Genomic DNA, 8,007 nt, shown 5'->3' with positions numbered 1-8,007 from the left:
CATCATAACTCGATAAGGAGATGTGAAATATGCTGATATGAGGGAAAATACGTTTTCAAGGTTACGAGAGAACATTAGGCAAATGCCTGAAGAAAGAATAAAAGGAGAATGTAACCGAGTGGACTTCAAAGGAATCAAAGATTATTAAGGTGAGTCCCCGTGCAGGGAGCAAGATGTAATTGCTTGTCATTAAAATACACATTATGGCCAAGAAATAAGCAAGTGCTGTTGATAACTGAACTTCATCTGTGTGGCTTTGGTTAATGGATCTTGTGGCACTGATAACAATGTGTGTTGTTCATGAAGAATTAATTACCATCCACATCTTAGAAGGCCGTGTTAGAAAAAGCCCCCCCAACAACAGAGTCTTTTGTTGGTAAGAAAGTGCTTCTAGGGCTTTCAGAGACTTGCACTTTTAACAGTGGCTGTCCTTATCTAGAGTTTGTCACTTCATTACCAGTCACCCTGCACACTGAAAAAGAAAGGTTCCTCAAGGGCACTGGTCTCCATTGAGCAGCAATAATTTAAAGAAACTTGACAATTTATATGAAGCATCCTTGTGGTTCCCTAAAAAATGGTTTTAAAAGATCACTCATAGAATAAGAAAGTTGCATCTTGTTCTTTTGCAGAGGGTGGCACCTGCCATCAGCTTGGACAAGAACAATAGAAGAAATGCAAATGTATCAAAATGTGTTGAAATGTTCATAGAAACTTTCAGACCACTCCTGCAGCAAAATCCTAGTCTCCACTGTTGATCCATATGTTCAAGACTGTCCTAATTTGTCTTATTTCCACCTCCCAAGAAAAATAACAGAATCAGTTGTTTCAGAAAGTGTCCCAAAATGATGATTTGGTGCACGTAGAGAAGATGTGGCGATGAGGTTGTGTTGTTCTCATAAAGACATTCTTCATAAATGTTCAGTCATTGTGATTGCCCATACTGTAATTTTATTATGTTGGTTTTGCATGTCTGTCTGTCCTGGCAGAGGGATCCCTCCTCTGTTGCTCTTGCAGAGTCTCCAAATTGAGGGTCTAAGGACAGAGGGTGTCGTATGCTATAGAGATTACAAAGCTCTTTGTGGAAAATTTGTTGGGCTATGTAAATAAAGTGTACGTGACCTGACATACTTGACATTTGCATTTGGGTGACAGTCCTCTGAGTGGCCTATGATTACAATCTTTCCCTATCCTCAACCACGTAGTTTATTTAATATGAATGTTTCCTAACCTTAACAAAGTAGTCATTTTAACCTACCTTCTAGTTCATCCCGAAGGTGTTGGATGAGGTTGAGGTCTGTGCAGGCCAATTAAGATCTTTTACACCAAACTGGAAAAAAAAAACATTTTTCTATGAACCTGGCTTTGGGCAGTGGAGCATTGCCATGTTGGAACAGGAGAGGACATTCCCCCAGCTGTTGCCACAAAGTTGGAAGCACACTTCTAAAATATCATTGTATGCTGTAGCATTGATATTTCCCTCAATTGGTAGTAGCCAACTCAAATGAAAAACAACTCCATACTAAAAGTGCACAAACGTATATGCATATAGTTATAGCAATATAGTGTAGGCTGAAGCTTTGGCAGCAGCAGGATATTTAGCAATTCATTGGTGAAGTACTGATTGTTTAGAACACACTGAGCATACGGATTAACAGCAGAGAAATGGATTGTGCTGCATGAGTGGTTTGAGTAGTTTCTAGGGACATTTTCATAAGTAATGACTTTTTCTGGCAGCGGCTCTCTATTGTAATCCAGTGTAACTGATGTGAAACCAAGCTGACTACAGCTGCCATCCTCCAACAAGGAGCAAGCTACAAACTTTTCACAGCCACCTTTCAAGCTGGCAGGGGTTAAGTATTTGATTGGTTTTTAGTGCAAGGTTAAAACTATAAAAAATAAATAATATTATTTCAGTGTTGTGGTTTGCCAAGTACAATATTGTTCACTGAGATTATTTGTGTATGAAAATGTTTAAGTTGTTAAATTATTACATTTGAAACTGCAATATTAGTTATTTGTTTATTATGTTTTGCAGATTTTGACAAGCAGTTTGTAAAGTATAAAATATGTTAATTGTGACGGGAGCAGAGAATGGAGAAGGTGTGAGCTGAGGATATCGCTGGGGAAACACAGGATGGCAGGTAGTGGCTGGAGCAATCAGAGCTTGCAGGATGGGACTTACTGGCATTAAACCGGAGAGGTGGTCTCAACATGGTTTCAACAGGAGGCAGGTAAGCATGGTCACGGAGCACAAGAGAGAAGGTATCAATCACAGGAAACATTCAATAGGTACAAAATAGTTTTTACAAGCGAGGGCCTGACAGGTAACTACCAAAGTAGCTGACTGGACAAACTGGTGATGAGTGGCTGAAAAACCACTGAAGATTTATTGCAGCTGATGAGCTTGATGAGAGGCAGGTGTGAGTAATAAGCGGGTAACTAGGAGCCGGGAGAGAGAGTGGACCAGCGATACGCCCACAAACCCACAGATGAAGAGAGAGACAGAAAAGGCACACGCAAGAAAAAACGGGGGGAGGGGAAAACACAAGGAGAACCTATAGTCACGGCCTTGACCGTGGCATATGTATTTTCTAACTGGTATTATTTCCGCTAAATAAACCACAAACAAATATTTTGCAGGAGGAACCTCTGGCAATTCCCAAGTGTATGATTCCAAAATTGTTTATATTTTATTTTGTTGCTTCAAATGAAATGCAGCTGAATTGTAGGCTACTTTGATATATAATGCATTATGTACATTGCGATCGAGTCAAGCAGGAAGACAGGCATCAGAGCAGCTGATAATAAGGACACCACAGCACATAGGGCGAATTCCTCCACAGTTGGCTATTCCATGGCCCAGGGAAACATCTGTTGAATGTATTAAGATCTCAAACTGAGCCAATTACCAGAATGAAACACAGCCCCTGGTCAGTCTGTCCTCTGCCCATTTCTGGTCAGCTGTTGATGACTGCGGCTTGCTTCCATCTTCCTCCCTACTGCAGGCGTGATTGGCTGAGTCTGGTCCAAGGACGGGGATGTAGAGAGATATAGCAGCAATAAAAAGCCAACCTGACTGACTCATGTTGTTTATAAAGGAATCCATGCAGGAGTGGGTGTGAGGAGGTGGACCTCTTTTTGTATGTGTGTGTGTGTGCTTTGTGTTTAATCTCTGGCAGCCATTTAACACTGATATATTCATATTCAGATATGTTCTTCTAACCACTGGGTGTTTTTAGGCTTTTCTCTCTGTATAGGTGGCTTGATCTGGAAGGAGGAGGCAATTATTTTTGATTGGACACAGATAAAAGGCTTAGCTAAATGGGTACGTGCCAGGTCTGTTCTGCGCTGATGGTTCAGTGGCGTCAACGCTCAAATAAAAAGATGGCAGGACTTTAGATAAGAGCCCAGTTATAAAGGTGCGTATCAGTTATGATATACGTGAATATCATAAATATGTGTCTCAGATGTAACCTACTAATGCCCACCATATGCTGGCTCCACGAAAGCTAACACTGCAAGTGACAAGTGTGGGTCTCTTGGGCAATTAGAAAGATTTTAGTTTTAGAAAGAAAGTTAAAACACAGGGCCTGAATGTCAGGCTTCAATCATATTCCTTCAAGCTCCAATATGTGCCAAAATGGCAGAAACATTTTCAAGAAAAATGATTCATGCTATCTCATTTATATCTTCGAACCTTTTACCTAATGCTATTAGAAGGCCACCATTGTTATATGAACACAAGAAATATTTTAATATAAATTTACTGAAAACACTGCATTTCTTCAATCTTGAACATGCCCTATGTGTTCCTGCTCCATGCTCAGGCCAACATTGTATAACACTGCAATGAAACTCACTGAGTCTAGTTATCAGAATCAGAATCAACTTTCATGGAATTTCACACCGGTCTTACATTCCTCTTGATGTACATACACAGAACAAGCATAAGCAAAAAAGCTCAACAAAAAACCCCACACAGACTACAGCATATAGTACACACATGCACACACCATAAACAAAATCAGCAACCTTTGTAGACAGCAGGACAATAGTGTAATGGAGCAGAGTGCATAGAATGCTTTTACATTAGTCCAAAGCGACTTAAAATTGCTTTATATGTCAGAGGTAGCACGCCTCTGGAGCAGCTAGGGTCGAGTGTCTTGCTCAGGGACACATTGGTGGACGTGTCACAGTGGGCAGTAGAAACCAGGTCTCTCACACCAAAGGCATGTTCAATTCAATTCAATTTTATTTATACAGCGCCAAATCACAACAACATTTATCTCATATGGCATGCGTCTAATCCACTGTTCCATCACCACCCCCGTGCTGAAATAAATATGTTTTTGCAGGTGTTGTAATGTACATGAGGTAGGTGGATATGATATATACAGTATAAACAATATGTACATTATGAACAGCTACTCGGTTACAAAAAGGACAAATAAATAATAATAAAAAGTAATAGTATATAGGTAGATGTTAGAGTCTCAAGGTTATTGTGCAGTCATTGTTCCTTACACTGTGTGTCTGGGATAAAAGTTCATCAGAGTGATGGCCTGTTTGTGGAAACTTATGGTCCGGAGGGGAAGAACTCCCCGGCTGCTTATGGGTTAAGAAGCTGACCATGAACAGCAACCTGGTTTGCGTCCAGCAGAGAACATTTGCTTCTTGTTGTTTTGTTTTCCCATCTCTCTCTCTCCCCTAATAAAAAGGAATCGCTCTGGCTGCTGCAACTATGGGGTGATGATGGAGTAGTGGATAACACACATGTCTTTGGTATAAGAGACCTGGGTTCAAATCCACTGTGGGACACCAATGTGTCCCTTAGTAAGACACTTAACCCCTTGTTGCTCCAAAGGTGTGCAATCTCTGACATTTATAGCAATTGTAAGTCACTTTGGATAAAAGCGTCAGCTAAATGAATAAATGTAAATGTATCTAATAAAGAAATTGAATACCCCCCAAAATATAATATTAGACCAAGATTCTCCCAATAGAAAAACTAAGGCATTGGTCTTCTTGTTGAAATACATAAAACATCTTGTTTCCTATGATCAGAGTACTCCAACATCGCACTTGGATGTCACTTGATGGACAGTTAAGAAGGACTCATTGGGAAGAACCATTTTGATTTGAATGACAAATTTTTCTCAAGTGTTAGGAAAAATGTTCATTATGATTCAAATTATCATGTTTGTTCTTACACAATATTTTTTAATGTAATGAATATTTCAGCCTGTAGGGGCTCTTGATAGGAAAATTAAAAGGCATTAATATTTCAATATTACTCCCACAATGAAAACAACACATGAAAAATAAGCTCAAGTTTCCACCCATTAAGGAGTTCTGTGGTGCTACACTGTATCTCACTACACCTAGTGCTATTTAAATGTGTCAAAGGATATGTAGGATAATAAATGTAACCTACATTTAGCCACCTGGACCTGGTGTTTGATTAGCAGCTTGGTGTTTTTATTTTCTAGTTAGAGTTGTGATATGCAGCAGCAGTTTCTCTTTTAGCCCAGCAGACCTCCAGGTGGCTTCCCTTGATGCTTTGCTCTATTTCAGTCTCCACAGGCTACTCCATTATTCTGACAGCAAAAATCTTTGCTAATGCCCTCACACCGCCTCACTTTCTGTTTCTGATATGTCAACACTGTCTCAATTTTGTGCTCCAACATTTGAAAGAAGTGAAACAAAAACTAAAAAAATCAACATAAGCTTCACTTGACCACTATCGCGCACATGTGCTTGTTGTTTTTCTTTTCCGTACATGAGAGCTTGACAAGGCTACAAGGCTAAATTCCAAGAACATCAACAAAGATCTGAGCTTCAGGGGATTTGAAAGCCAGTAATGTCAGTGCCTGGTGGTAAACTAGTATTTAACGTCCATATCTTACTTCTGCTCAAGAAAGAATTTAGTATACTTTACCATAAGCAGGAAATACTACTCTTGTTATAGCTGAACTCCCAGCAGGAGGGATTCCGTATTCTTTTAGAAGAGAGTCAGACAAGACTATCAAACAAGTGTTCAAACTGATTCAATACTTTCAGGCCAAGTACCTTCCATAATCCAGTGAAAGTAAATGTACAGCTTAGTACATGTGCAGCCAAGGTCAACGTTTAACCATATTAATTTCTGACAGAAGAGAGCCCTCTTTAGACGACTGACTAATGTCATTGTCTAACTATTAAAAGGCCAGACTCAGTGAGACATAAATGAATCAAATCAGCCTTTCTTCTCTCATCCTGTGGTTATGCTATTGTACAAAAAGGAGAACATTACCTACACATGTTATGGGACACACTAGGCTGTGACTGTCCATCTGAATGAGCAGCAATCTCTCTGTTTCCTCACGGAGCTTCTGTTGGAATCCACTGACATGTCTCTATTTATGTCGGGCTGACAATGTGCACAGCTTTCATGGGGGTGTCTGTCAACCATATCAAACTCAATTATTCCCAGCGAAGTCAGATACTTATGCCTCCACCAAAAAAGTAATTTCACACCAATTAAAAGCTGCAACAACAGAAAGTGCAATCCGGTACTGCAGACCCCTTCAATCCTGCCTGCAGCCCTGACAATGTGATACAATGAGGTCAGTCGCAAGCTGAGCATGATGATCATAATGCGTCTGTCTATTTTTTTTCACAGGATAAAGTAACAAAACGGGAAGGAGCGATATTGAGAAAATCCACACTATGTGACAGTGGGGTGTCTATAGGGAAAAATAGTTTGGGAGCGGGGTTTCAGGAGGACAGAGAGCATTCCTTTAAGTGCGAAGAGAAATAAACACAACATCTGGGAAAGGCTATCATGAGATAATTAAAACCTGCACAATACCTGTCTCTGCCCCATTGGGAGTGTTAAACTGCCAGGTTATATTTATTTTCCATCATTAAAAAACATGCATGTGCATAGAAAGAAAGGTTCGCTCTTTTGCATCCATCATGGACTTGAGCTTCTATGACACAGAACCCACTGGGCTCCAAAAATCTGTTTATTATGTTGTGCCAGTGGGACACAGCTTCTTATCAGATGTCTCATCCCATTGGACCTGTTATGGGGGATTTTCTCTGTGGGAATCTTATTATTTATGGTTTTCTCATTTGAATAATTTTGCAATAACACGAAAATGAATTTCCTGTGTCCCTCGCCTGGTAGCATTTGTGCAGCTAAAAAGTGTATCAGTGTTTTAATAGCTTGCCTGTGGTTGTTGTTGCATCACTTTGAACACAGTCTGGAAAGTTATTTGACTGTTGTCTGCTTGAAGATAATCTTCAGCTAATAAGGGTATTTGTATTCCTCTGTCACAATGGTTTTATTAGCTCATTATTAAATGCATAGTTTTAAACATGTGCCCCCTTCAATGGTATAAACCTTTTGCTGTCTTTTCGATGGGATTTAATGCAGAAAATACTTGAGCAACTGTATTCCTATCACATGAGATACATCTGGGGGCATGCAGTAAAACAACACACAACTTTGAATTTTACCTAAATCCTGGAAAATACTTACTGACTGGCCCCAGTCAGTGCTAATAATAATAATGATATATCCTAATGTTTGGGCTGATGCATGCATTAACATGTAAGCAACATTTAGCATAGGGTGGGTAATTTAGTAGTCCCATTCATTTTTTCCATTGTGACTCATAGTTGGAACACATCTACAGCTTGGATGGAAATAAAATATCAATCCTGCTTTACAAAATATCTGGTTCTTAGATAAACAGTCGAAGATACAAACTTATAACTAACATATGTGTATGTATATATATATATATATATATATATATATATATAGGGCTGTCCCCAACTAAGGATTTACATAGTCGAATCAGAATCGTCAAGTCCTGCCTGTAGTTGACTGACAGTCGAATCATGTGTGTTTTTGTGCATGGCAATTGCGAGCGGGGGTGTTACACACAGTAGCTCCACTATAATCTCAAGAAGCTGCAGAGCTGCAGTCTCTATTCATTCAACTGTAAATTTCCAGCT

The 8,007-nt window shown here is 39.6% G+C and overlaps 1 long non-coding RNA gene across 1 annotated transcript; it reads right to left on the bottom strand.

Annotated features, from left to right (window-relative positions):
• Window positions 1–925: 925 nt before the first annotated feature.
• On the bottom strand, window positions 926–2,360 carry LOC123974514. The gene is made up of 3 exons (XR_006825871.1): window positions 2,183–2,360; window positions 1,256–1,327; window positions 926–1,032 (listed from the first exon to the last, which is right to left on the bottom strand). It is a non-coding gene; the product is annotated as an uncharacterized LOC123974514 (long non-coding RNA).
• Window positions 2,361–8,007: the final 5,647 nt, after the last annotated feature.

This window comes from Micropterus dolomieu, linkage group LG08, assembly GCF_021292245.1.
Source record: "Micropterus dolomieu isolate WLL.071019.BEF.003 ecotype Adirondacks linkage group LG08, ASM2129224v1, whole genome shotgun sequence".
NCBI lineage: Eukaryota > Metazoa > Chordata > Actinopteri > Centrarchiformes > Centrarchidae > Micropterus > Micropterus dolomieu.
This window is presented reverse-complemented; position numbering and strand designations above follow the sequence as displayed.